The sequence below is a fragment of the Anas platyrhynchos genome, chromosome 12, assembly GCF_047663525.1.
Source record: "Anas platyrhynchos isolate ZD024472 breed Pekin duck chromosome 12, IASCAAS_PekinDuck_T2T, whole genome shotgun sequence".
Lineage (NCBI taxonomy): Eukaryota > Metazoa > Chordata > Aves > Anseriformes > Anatidae > Anas > Anas platyrhynchos.
In genome coordinates, this window is record NC_092598.1 from 13,973,416 (window position 1) to 13,986,221 (window position 12,806).

The 12,806-nt window shown below is 38.8% G+C and overlaps 1 long non-coding RNA gene across 6 annotated transcripts in view; it reads left to right on the forward strand.

Annotated features, from left to right (window-relative positions):
- The first annotated feature begins 519 nt into the window (after positions 1-519).
- Positions 520-12,806, forward strand: part of LOC106019018 (uncharacterized) — a 142,068-nt gene continuing 129,781 nt past the window's right edge. For 3 of the 6 annotated variants that reach the window (XR_011812241.1, XR_011812242.1, XR_011812243.1), the window contains exons 1-2: positions 523-725; positions 1,177-1,268. This is a non-coding gene — a long non-coding RNA (uncharacterized lncRNA). Of the gene's footprint in view, positions 726-1,176; positions 1,298-12,806 lie in introns of all 6 variants that reach the window. The other 3 variants (XR_011812245.1, XR_011812246.1, XR_011812244.1) reach the window with 3 other exon arrangements.

Below are 12,806 nucleotides of genomic sequence, written 5' to 3' on the forward strand. Positions count from 1 at the left end.
ACCTCTCACCTGAAACAACACTTAGTTACTTAGTAAAGGAGCAAACATGTTTATATTTTAATTATAACAATGATAAAGCACCTGCCACTGAAATACCTTTGCTCTATGCTGCCCAGCACAGTTAATTGCACAGATGACACTGGAGAAAGAGAACCAACAGAGCTTAAGGAAGAGAAACCTGCCCCTCTGACAGGCAGGACACCCCATGAACCCCATCAGCTGCAGCCCTCACCTTCCTGGCTCCTCCCCTCCTCACACCTCCCAGTCCTGTCAGCTGCCTCTCCTTCAGCTGCCACTGCTCCCATAGTTGTTGAGGCTTTAGTTCTCCCTTCCTTTTTCCCTCCTTTTACAAGACAAGCTTGAAAAAAAACGGTAGAAACGAGAGAAGGCAGCTTTGGGTTACTGCCTACGACCTCAAGCCTTCTGATGTACCAATGACCACAGCCCTCACACGAAGCTGTAATGGCGGCCGCCCTCCACCAGGTGAGGCGATGAGGGAGCAGTTTTCCCGCCACCCGCGCCCTGATTGGCTGCTGGGCGGCAGAGGCGCCCGCACGAGGGAAAGGCGCCCGCGGCAGCGAGGGCAGCGCTGAAGGGGCTGTGAGGCTGAGGGGAGCACAAAATGGCGGAGGGGAGGAGGCATGCGGAGGGTGCCCTGTTCCTGAGGGGCAAGTGAGTTTGTGGCTGCTGGATTTCGGTTGTTATCCCTACGTGTTTTGTTCTCGGTAAAGTCACTTTGGCCTAGTTGGGTGTTGTAAAGTCAACTGGAGAATTGATGGGTATGTTCTGGTGGTAAAAGCGAGGTGGAGTAGGCCCTGGCCCCTTTCCTCAACAAGAAGGCAAGGCTAGGGGTTAGATAAACAGCTGCTGTGCATATATGTGCCCTTTGCCTCACTTTTGTGAAGAGTTGTGTATCACCTGTGCTCTCCAGATAAGGTATAAACCACATGTTGCTCTTCACTACGTTATATTTGTTTGCAGGTGTTTAATGTTAGTTTCTGAAGTAAAATATCAGTGCCCTCTGGAGGATTAGTCTTGTTTTACCTTATATATCTTTCCAATGTTATGTAGCAAGCCTGTTAGTATCCTAGTCGGTTTTTAAATCAGGAAAAAAAGCATATTAGCCTTGGTGTTTTAACTGATGATGATGAGTAAATCTTGCCATCTTTATTGCAGGCCAACTGCTTGCCTGGCGTACTAACTGCTACCCTGCTCTTCCCATTTCTCAAAGTTGCAAGTGTCTGAGGTGTGGAGTAAGTGGGTTGAGGGTAAGCCTGGCAGAACTTGACTGCATTAAGTGAGTAATCCTCTCTGGGATACAGAAGCTCATGTTACCTGATTGAACTTCTGGAATTTTTATGTGGAGCCTCCTGGCATCACTTTGTAACAGAGATGGCTTTCTTACTGCAGACTCATGTTAATGCTTTCCTGAATAATTGGGGTGCAATAAAAGTGTAGGGAAATAGAACTTAAGATGGGCTGAAGAAGGAAGATTCAACAGAAGAGTATTTTAACTTCTGATTTATCACTAAATAGAACCTTTTTTGTTTGTTTGGATGTAGGTATTTTGGGGGGAGGGAGTGTTGTGGTTGACCTCACTGTAGGCCTATTTCCACTCAGTGGAAGAGGCTTCCCTTGAATACTCAAGTGTTCTATTTTTCAGAAAGAACAGTTTCATGTAAGGCTCATACTACCTGCTTCTTTAAAGATTTATGGAGTCTTACTGATGATGACTCCAGTACTGCAGTTTTTTTCTCTGAACTGTAAGCATATTAATTAGCTTTATCAGTTGCATTGACTTATTTCTGTCATTCAGATGTTGATTTTTATGCTCATAATTACATTAGCAACTCATTTAAATCTGTTTTATGTACCCAAAAGTCTGGGATGGGTAACTTGATAATTATGTTGGCTTTTTGCATTAACGTGTGATCTATAATGTTTTGGAGCCATCCCATACTGTTATTTAATTAGGTTGCCTGGCCTGTGTATTAAAAATCTTTCTGCATCTTGGAAAGTAATTTAATTTTCTGAATACCAGAAAGATAATCTTATTCTATAATAAATTTGACGGGATTTCTAATACTCTTTGTCCATGCCACAGCCATTCTGCGATCGTAGTTAAAATTTCAGCAAAACTAAGAATTTTGGAAGAGCTGTTTTCAACAGCGGACTTTGTTTAACTGTATGTCTTAAACAGTTGTAATGTTATGCAGTACAAATGCATTTAATGAAAACAGCATTTACTGAAGTGTATATCTCTAGTAATATTAAATCCATAAACACCTTCACAGAAATCAAAAGAAAGATGCAGTTTTGCTTGTCATCAGTGATTGGCACCTTGTAATGAGTTGGAAAAGTAATTAAAAAGTAAATCATCTAATCAGTAGAAATGTTTTTATTAGATGCCCATTTGGGATATTATTATACTTCCCATTTCTCTCAGAACTCTTACTTCTGATTAGCAACAAGTGTTAATAAATTTGATTGCAATTTTCATGAGACCTCAGGACACCTCCCTTTGTATTGCTAAACTGTAAAATTATTGAACTTCTTGTTCCTGCAGCCCACACCCCCTATACATCTTAGTTGCTCTATTTCTGAGAATTTGTATGGTCAAATATTCAGAAGTGTTTTTTTCTGGTAAGTATAAAGGAAAGAGAATTGTATTAAGTGTTTGAACGCCTGTGAGTAGCTGTGAGAAACTAAAGGTTTGTGGAAATTATTTTCTTCTTAGTAGCCAGGCTTTAAATCTGGTTTCTTTTTCACACTTCTTAGCATCTGACATGGTTATCTCTATTGAATAATGAGCTGTCTTTTTGCGAATTAATTCTAGGTGATAGATTTATCTTTACAGTGTTTATGTTGATAGAGCATTTTCAGTACTTGCTTTTGAAATCGCTTATGCAATATTACTATTTGCAGCTGTTTTTCAAGTACTGCTTGACCTTTTAATCACTGCATTGTCTCTTTGCTTTCTGCATTGATGCTGGACTGCCCAGCTCAGGACCTTGTCTGTTGCCTGCAGTTCAGTGCATCATCCACAGTTCTCCAGAACTGTTGAAATCGCATGATTCCTCTCACCTCAGTTACATGCTTGGCAGCAGTTCATTTATGGGTATAGCTGTTGTTTTTCCTCTCTACTGAATGTTCCAGCTCTTGCAATGTCAGTTCCTTCACCAGCCATCTGTCTTGCTGGCTCAGCTCCCTTTCTCAGGCTAGATTGAAGTCCTACTGAGTACAGCATCAGCTGTTAATTCTTTATTCAGAAGGTTTCAGAACTGCTGCTGCACACACACATCCTATATTTCAATCTTCTATTTCATGTGTATCATTTACAGTTGCTTTCTTCAGCCTCCAGCCTTCGTCCCAGTTCTTTTGCTTGTTGTCTACCACTTCATTTATTTTCCTGAAATTCTTATGTTAATTCTCTTCACCTTGACAGCCTAGCTTGTCTCTGAATTCAGTCTGGAAAGTGCATGTCAGAATGCAAGGACAGTCTAGTCTGCTTTTTGTTCATTGTTTTCCAGCAACTGTATTCTTTAAAAACCCGGAAAGAAGCATCTAAACACTTTCAGATATTATACAAGTCAAGTTATAGCTCCAGAAAACTTAAGATTGACGATGCCTTTATTGTCAAGAACTTAGAGAACAATTTCTCTGTAGTAGTATCTGTGTTAAAGGTAGGATAGATTGTATTGTAGCTCGGGGACTGGCATATTGCTAAACAATCTAGCAGACTTTTTTGTAATTTTTATTTGCTTGTAAGCCAGTCAAGCCTGGATACAAAATTGCTTTATGAAGCCCCAAGTGCATAGTACCCTTACTTATTATAGTAGCAGATCCTCTTTTTGTACACTACACTTGTTTCATAATCTGTCAATAGCTAAGGTTCATCTAGATTGTGTCTAAAGCATTATAAACCACTACTTGGTATCAATGCAATTGTCATAGGTAAAATGAACTGCACGGTAATTTCAATAAAGATGGAGGCTTATCAGATTTTTTAATGTATGTTAAGCCTTTCACGGATTCTCTGATATTTTCCTGGACAAATACAAATATTGTTTATTGCTAATGCCAATTAGTCAGCCAAGCATCCATAGCTGGCAGCTGTCCTCATGAAGAAGGCCCCAGAAGATTAAAACTCCTGGGATGCTGACTTGCAGATTAGATGTTAGTTTGTCATCTTCTAAGGATCTTCCTTACATGTTGTTTCTCTAATGGTAAGGAAAACTAAGTGTGCTTGCAAGACTAATAATTAGTAAACTTTGGTTTTGTATCTCCTCTGTACCTGTGATCCCCAGGATAAACGTAGGTCTGTCATGTACTACACCTCTGCTGAGGGACAGGTTGTACTAGGAAGACTTGCTTCCAAACTAAACCATTGCAGCTACAACAGTGTTACCTCTACCTGTATGACAACATGCAGGATATGTTTAATAGATTAGTCTTTTCTGGGCTGGGAAGCTGAAGCTGTAGCACTATATTGGTAATGGAACTCAGTTTAATTCCGGTGGTATAGAAAAGCTCTTAGGCTATGTAAAAGATGCATAGTATTGTATTTCTGGCACTGACTGGGTCTTTCTTGTACAGTATTATAGAAAGTAAAAAATAACCAAGTAAGACAGCAACATGGCAGGTAGTAAGGGTATATAATTAATTTCTTGTATGTCTTTCTGTCAGGCAGCTTCCTGCCCCAGGGTCTGACTTTCAAATTGGAGGTGGCATTTGAGGCATAAAAGCTCTCTCCAGAACACCATTAAATGAGTTTCTCAAGACAAGCCTTACGTTTAAGTATGACCATGAGAGGCAGAGGAAAATTGAAGATGCCCAGTGGTCTGCACCTGTGAGTTGGTAACTAATAAGCTTTTCCTATCATTTAGTGAAGGTGCAGATATCTAATTCTAAAAAGAACGAGCAGTCAAACTAAAGAAAGCTGTAGACAGGAGCTAGTGAACTGTGGTTCATCTTCCCTCCTTGTTACTGGGCAGGCTGTGTTCTGTAGCCTGGGTTCAAACCGAACATAGTCTGATTGGTTTTAAGAAACACTGTTAGGTAAACACCATGCCTGCATTTACTTATTGAACTGAAAATAACCAGTAAACTTACTACACTGAAATAAAACTATTCAGTAGAGTGTGGTTTTGAAGGGTATTTTAAGAACAGACAAAATCCACTTACATGCTAGGCTATAAAGTGTTAGCTGTTACTTAGCACCCAATAAACTCAAAGGAATCTCTCCATACCCACTGGAAAAAAAAAAGTTAGACCTCAGAAGACTTATAAATTTAGGGCTTTAACCTCGGTTACCAAAGAAAATTCCTGTCAACAAACCAGTCAAAACTTGAATAATATAGTTAAATAAATTTGATAAAATGAAAGAAGTATGAACTAAACTTTTGCATTTGGTTGATAAAAATCTTTCCATTGTGAAAGGTATAGAAGCTTTTGGTTCAGTTTTTAACCTAAATGTATTAGAATACAATGTTAAAATCATCTGAATAAGTAATATTTCTATTTGCAAAAACATAAAGTACTCCTTTGCAACATCCTAAGGTAATAGAAAAATCACTGCATAGAGCCTATTAATCTTTTTCACACTTACTAAAACGAGGCTGTTCTATTTAATTATAATGGGTTCAGTAATAAGTTAGGTCAAGTAACTTTTCACATTCTGTTGAAATGAATTATATGATGGAAATTCTGTTGTGGCACAGGTGCAGAGACTGTATCGGTAAGGTCTGAATGGAGACACATGGAGCTGGGCCCTATAGCATTGCCAGAAGTAGCTATTCAGAAGCAGATTATGGAATCTGAAATATAATCTCTGCTTGACAGAGTTGATGTGTAGCCTTTCCAGGGATGAAGCTGCCTACTGGTTCTTCCATCTGTCAGGATTTTCTGGGCTTTGGGAAAGCCATGCATATGTTTGAAAACCTGACTGCACAGAGGAAACCTTTCTTTGTGGCTACATAATAGATCCCTTTTAGGAGTTGTAGGTACTCAGGAGCTGCTGGCAGACCACCAAATGAAGGAGTAAATGGATGTAATGGAAAGTTATTTACAGAAATTAAAAACTCCATTTTGTTGTGATGCTTGAAACTTGCTTGCATGAGGGAAAATAATAGTGGAAAGCATTAAGACTTGAGGAAGGTAGTAGGGCTGAATGGAAGCTTAGATTTTTGTTGCTGTTTTCCTTTAGGACTGTTTTTTGCTTTTTCTTTGAGGGTGTTATTTGGTATGTAAATTCTGCATGGTCAATGTATAAACTAAACTTGAAGGACCACTGTGAAGTAATGCAATTGTGCATCATTACTGTGGGGGTGGTGACAAAAACAAGCAGGTGGTATGTGTTGAAGCGATGGAGCACAGCTGGAAGATTGCTTCCCAGCACTCCTCAGTGCGGGCTTGCTCTGCAGAAAGCACAGGATTTTGGGGACTTGTTGCCTTTAGCTTTTGGAAGGGCAATAACATGGAATGCTGCCCTCAAGCTTTCATTGAGAACATACTTTCTACTGCAAGGAAGTAAAAAGTTAGGTGTAGGGACTGAAGCATATGAAGGGTTAACCGTGGGACAAAAGCCATGGGAAGTGTAAAGAGAAGTTATGTATGAGATAAGAAGGAGAAGGAGGAGTACTGGGAAACCTGCTGCAAGGACAAGCAGAAAATTACCGGCCTCTGTGCCTAGTGTACATAAGCAGCATACTTGCTTAATAAATTTGGATTTTGGTCCTGCACATCAGAGTCCGTGCATCTCAATCTGCCACAAGTACAGCTGCCAGAAGAACTCTTAATAACTGTAACACACTACTTTTAGAGACTATGGGAAAGCTGGTAAGTATAAGTATAGGTTAATGTGGAGGAATATGTCATGCTGCCTTAGTGATCTGGCAAGGTAGCGTTCTGTACCTATAGGACACATGAGTGCAGGAGCAAAATGCAGAGTAATGTATTAGGTGCTATATTTGTGTGCATTATCAGCTTGTGTGCTGTTGGAGGAACTTTCAGTAACAGTTTCAATGTACTTCTGTTCAGTAAAGACTTAGCTATGCCTGTACCTTTTCACCCTATCTTGATTATGTTTCTGTTTTGTGGTGAACAGCTATAATAGGGCAGTAAAAGGCTGGAGGTTCTGAGGAATGATGAGAAGACAGGCTTTTAAAAAGTTCCAATTATTTCTGTTACTTGCGTTATCTGAAGATTGACAAGAACCTGAAATGACTAATTCAGTGCCCTTGTGGTGAATAAAAATCATTTCATACCTAAGATATGCCTGTCCATTTGCAGCAGTCTGGATTTGGAATTGTCTGCCAGTCTGTGGTAGCCAACTTCTCATGCTTCACTTCTATTGTACATCGTTCTTGCAAAGGAATGCTTATCACATAGCTGATACCCTGGCAGCAAATGAAATCATCTGCATAATTGCACCTTATCAGGACAGGCCTCTTTTCAGTAATTTTTCCACCTTTGGTGTGGGCATAAGAAAAGTTTCCCCAGATTTAGAAACAATGGAGTGCTATTTTTGGATTATATTGTCATCTTTAACTTCTGTGTTAAAAGATGAAACAAAGCTCTGAGCTTTACCTGTTATTACAAAAAAGTGATGGGTGTGTGCATCCTTTGGCCAGTGCGAATTTTCATCTCTGGTGTGTATACAGCAAAACACTTGTCTTTATGCTCAGGATTGAATTACAGGTGCTAATTGTCAGGGTTTCTCTTCTGTCTCAGGCCCTAAGGGAGGCACAGCATGACCTGTGTCCTTCCTTCCTCTCACTCTCAGTGATAAGAGGACATAATACTTAACTATGTTGCTCCCATTAAATCTGTCTTTAACCTTAGACTAGGTTTGCTGACATATCCCAGCCCGCGGAGAAATTTTAAATGATCAAGATTCTTACCTTTCTTCACTGGTCTCTGCCAGTTTCTTAGCTTGCATAAGAGAATCCTGTCTGTTGTCTAGAGTCTCCCTGTCTTGCCCTGCTGCTGGTACTGTCATCTGTGGTAGCATTCAGCTTTGTGTTGGATTAGACACAAGTAGAAGTTGTTCTGAAACTGTTCTCTCATCTGTGTGGCAAAGCAGTATGGATTTCACATAACTGTGCAGAGGGGCCAGGAACTAAATTGTTTTTCTTCCAGCCTCTGAAATTTTGAAATGTTTTAAGGTGCACTCATTTTAATGTATCTTCTCTTCACTTATTTTTCATTAAGATTTTATTACCACTTCCAATAGCAACAAGAAACGGTTTTGCTTAGCAATATGTGAATGGTGGAGTAGTCTATAAGGAAAACTACAACCACTCAACTGCTAGCTGCTAATTCTTTTGAACTCATAGATCTCTTCCCTGGTAGGGTTATACTGTCTCTTTTCCATCTAGAAAAGTAAAGAAAAGACAAAGTTGTACTATTTGCTGAGGAGTGGGATCAGGCATCTTTCTACTAGCTACTTTTTGGTGACATTAAAGGATTTTATGTGTTTGTTGTTTTTTTTTTTGTTTTTGTTTTTGTTTTTTTTTTTTAGCCCTCTTTCCACCACACCTTTCTGAATATTGGAATGGGTAATTGGAGTAAAGTGACTACGTTTGACAAAGATTAAAGCAAGTTACTCTGTTTAAAAGTGAATTCCTTTCACTGTACTGGAAGTCTAGTGTAAGTGGTAAAGAACAAAGTAACAGTTTTATTTCAACACAAGTTTCCGTTGTTTTACTACTTTGTTCTTTAATGAAAGAGGAATTGGTTTTCTAGGCTAACTCACTGAGCCGAGTTGGTTACAGTGTTTGGAAGCAGACCTGTGACTGAAACTATTGCAAAGCTGTGGTTCATGTTTCCTTCAAAAGCATAAAGTAATTCAATAAAGGACTGGTTCAGATATGGATTTCTTGAATAGTTCTATAACAGTTTTATGTGACTTATTCTAATTCTGTAGATCTGGAAAAAATGCTCTCAATATAGGTGAACTTAATGCATGACCAAAACAAATCTTAACATCTTCATGTGTACAAGCTCTCCAAATTCAGACCTGAGTGTTTATAAACTGTGGGTTATTTTGATGTTAACTGCAATTTCTTTAGTTGATAGTGGTAATTAGTACATAACAACTAGAAAACTTTCATGTTGATTGGATAGTGATGATAAATGTGAACTTGAATGCAGGCTTACTATCAAGCAGTTTTCTTGGAAAAGTCAAGAAAATGTTATCTGTAGAAACAATCAAAAATCTTACCCTCATAAATAATTGGAATTCTTGCTGATGTCGTGAGGAGGGAGGAAGAACTCTGTCTGCTTATCTTCAGCTTCAGTTTGCATGTAGATATGGAAAGGTACACATTGGGTTATTCAGATACATGATGTGATAGGAAGCTCTTCAAAATTTGTGATAAAGGACAACTAAGTTATGGAAGATGTGTAGATATAAACAGTTACAGCAAGATTGGTCTAGACACTGCAAATGTTCATGTCATCTCAAAAATTTTTTGCAATTTCATAAGGTGACTTTGTATGTGTAAAAATCTTCCAACTTTGGACATGGATGCAGTGCTCAGAGGTACATAAGACAGTAATTTGTGTAATAACAAAAGTCTCCTACATTATATTACAGCATGTTATAAGTATCCTAAGGATATGTAATACTGCATAAATGTGGGGAAAATGCAAATTGTAAAAGACAAGCAGTTAAAATTTGAAGGATAACTTTTTGAGGGCGGTATTCTCAAGTGCAAGAAGCTGGAATCAGACTTCTGACTTTGGGTAGGGTACTCAACAAAAAGAAGCATGCAGATTCACTGTTTGCATATAGGCTGTACTAGTTAATGTAAGCACACTTGAAGCATACAGAAGTCTGGTTCACAGTGACACTGAATCTTATTCTCTGCTTAATACTTAGCAACTACTCAATGAAGGTGAACGGTAGTGTCAAAAGCCATGATTCAGATATATATTGAGTCCTTGCATTTGCTCCCTTCTGTCATTGAAACTTCATTAATTTCTAGCCAGGTGAAAGGCTGACTCTTACCAGCCTTTAGAGAAGAAAAGCAGAATAAGGGGAAGAAAATGGCTTCCTATGGTGAAACAGTATACTCCTTTCAAGAGGCATTTCAAAGAGGTAGAAGATCAGCAGGCACTAGTGATCATGCTGTTCAGACATCTTTCTGTTTTAGGAACAAGTGTTACAAGCTACCAGTACTTCTTCAGAAGGTGTATTCTAAAGATCAAATACTGAACACTCCATTAGTTTGTTTTTTTTTGTTTTAGTTTATAGAAATGGCTGAAGTGAAGTTCAGACAATGAATGAAATGTAGATCCCAAACCCAGAGCAGGTGTGTCAATTAACTTAAGAACTTAGTATTGACTTGACTTCTGATGTACTGTGTCAAAGATTTACCCTGCATTGGTGCAAACGTGAAACTACATTGACACAACTGATGGCTAGCTGTTCTCCACTATTAGGCTACACTATGAATTTACAGTGACTTTAAAATGTGCATGTTGTGGTACTATGGTAGTTGCATCTTGATAAGAAGTCTCTTCTACTCTCATCTCTGGGTTTCTGGCTCTGTGTGAAATTAGCTTCAAAGAAATAAGGAAACTTCTTTGTGAAATACAAGGTAATAGCAATAAAACTCAACCACTCTTGCTGGGAAGTTTCCTCAACAGATAAGTTCAATGAATCATACTTTGGCTTATTAGATAAGCTACTGAAGTCTAACCTAAAAACCTATATTAAAAGAAGTTTTAAATGTTGTAAAAGGTCACTTGATTAATGATCATCTGGGGTCAAAAAGTAGACAAAATATTGACCTAGTTAAAGCTGATGAAAGGAATTAATATCATTAGTCTTGACAGTTTAATAAATAATGTACATTCCCTATAAAGGAGGTAACAGCAGGGAGGAAATGGAACAAGGGTCCAGCAATGCAGTGGGATTCATGGCCCTTTTTTTGCCATTTCTTTATTTGATGATACAACATAAGGCTCTGTGGGGCTTAACTTGGCCAGCTGGGGACTTGTGCTGTTGACTGGAGTAGAATGACTTTGGTAATAGTGAGTAGTTAGAGCTTGAAGCCTCTTTCCAGAGGTGCATGGCAAGTTAGAAAATGTACTGGGGGCATTGAGTTGGGTGCCCACTCAGTGAACCACATTGTCTCTGGAATAACTGCATTGGCCATTCTTATTTGTGATCAGATGGACAATTGAAGAGATAAGGAAGGCTAGGGTCATTCATGGATTCAACTGTTATGTGAAAGTCTGATTTGAAAGGCTGGGGGTTAACTGTAATACTACTGTAACATGGTAATGGTGACTTAAAATATTAGGAGGAAAAATGATTAGTTTTTTCTTAGTTATCCAAGTTATTTTGATGCAGGGTCAGTACCTTTCTGACAACAACCTTTGCACCTTCCTATGGTACAGTGCAAAGTAAGGCACATGAGAGTAGCAGAGTTCAAACCAGTCTCCTAGGTTAAATATACTTTTTGCCTAATCAAATGTTGCTATGCTCCAGCTGAATAGTCTTTCACTTTTGGCCTGGGGTGTAATGTGCTATGATGCTTCAGTGAGGAAAGATTTCACATTCCTCCACAGGTATGTGCATGTGTTGGAGTTTAGCAATAGGGGGTCAGACATGGTCTTTGTATAGCGAGGATCATCTTGATTATGGACCACACAGGATCTTTAGTCCTTGCAAACTTAACTCCCTATTTACCCTGCGTTCTGTATTGATTTGTCTCCGTTAGAGTCCTGAGTTCCCATTTGTCCTGTATTTTCTCCTTTATTTTGCTCTTAATTTCTAAGCTTCCCAAGTGTCATCCAGGCACCAAGCAGCTCTCCCCTTCATTCGTATGTAGACTTCATTTGTTTTTCTCCTCTACCACTGGATCTTACCACCTGCTCCACAATGCTTCCTTTTCTCTCAAGAAGCATTAAAGTAGGCCCTTTTCCCACTGACAGCTTAAAAAACAAAGAGACAAGTAAGACTTGGTTCTGAAACGTGATTTTTGGAAGCAAACTTCATCTTAAGGAATAGAAGAAACTGTACATTTCTAATATTAGCAGCAAACTGTTCCTTTGTCAGCGTGTAGAAGGGGGAATCAAATGTTAACCTGTTTAGAAATAGTCGAGGGACAGATGGAATCCTGCGATGCTATCTCTTCACCCTGAGTCAAGTTTTAAATATATTAAAAGCTTGTATACTTTCAAGTGGCAGATATGGCTTGTCACTTTTGAGGTTATTTTTGCTATTGTTAATACCAAAATAGATCGTGCTTGAGTTACAGTAGTTGACAGAAGTCAAGTACCACAGAGAAAATAGTTGTCTTGTACTTGTCTTGCATTTATTATTTCAGATGCAAGGAGCTGTGTATGTTGCATCACTTCATAGTTTGAACAGTAATAGAATACTGTTCAAGTTGATGTCCTTTAGTAACAAAGGATTTCGGAGTAGAGGGGAAGTGGTGTCACTGTATGCTAATCACCTGCTATACCTTTTCCTAAGTGTGTTTTTCAAGACAATGCCTAGCTACCCAAAGCAATGCTTAGGATGTGCTCTGTGAAGCTTGTGCTGAACTTGTTTGTAGTACTTCTTGTGGTATATTTCCTATGAGACAGCGATACAAGTCTAAGCCTTGATGTTCTTCATATTTAAGTCAGAATCTCCTGGTTTATGTTGTCCAACTGTAACCTGTTCTCTGGCAATGTATCACTGGATAACATATGCTTTTAATTATTTGAAGTATATGCGTTTTGGATGACCTCAAAACTGTATAGTCTTGTAAGACAAGCCTTGTTCTATGGTAGAGCTCTTTCATAGG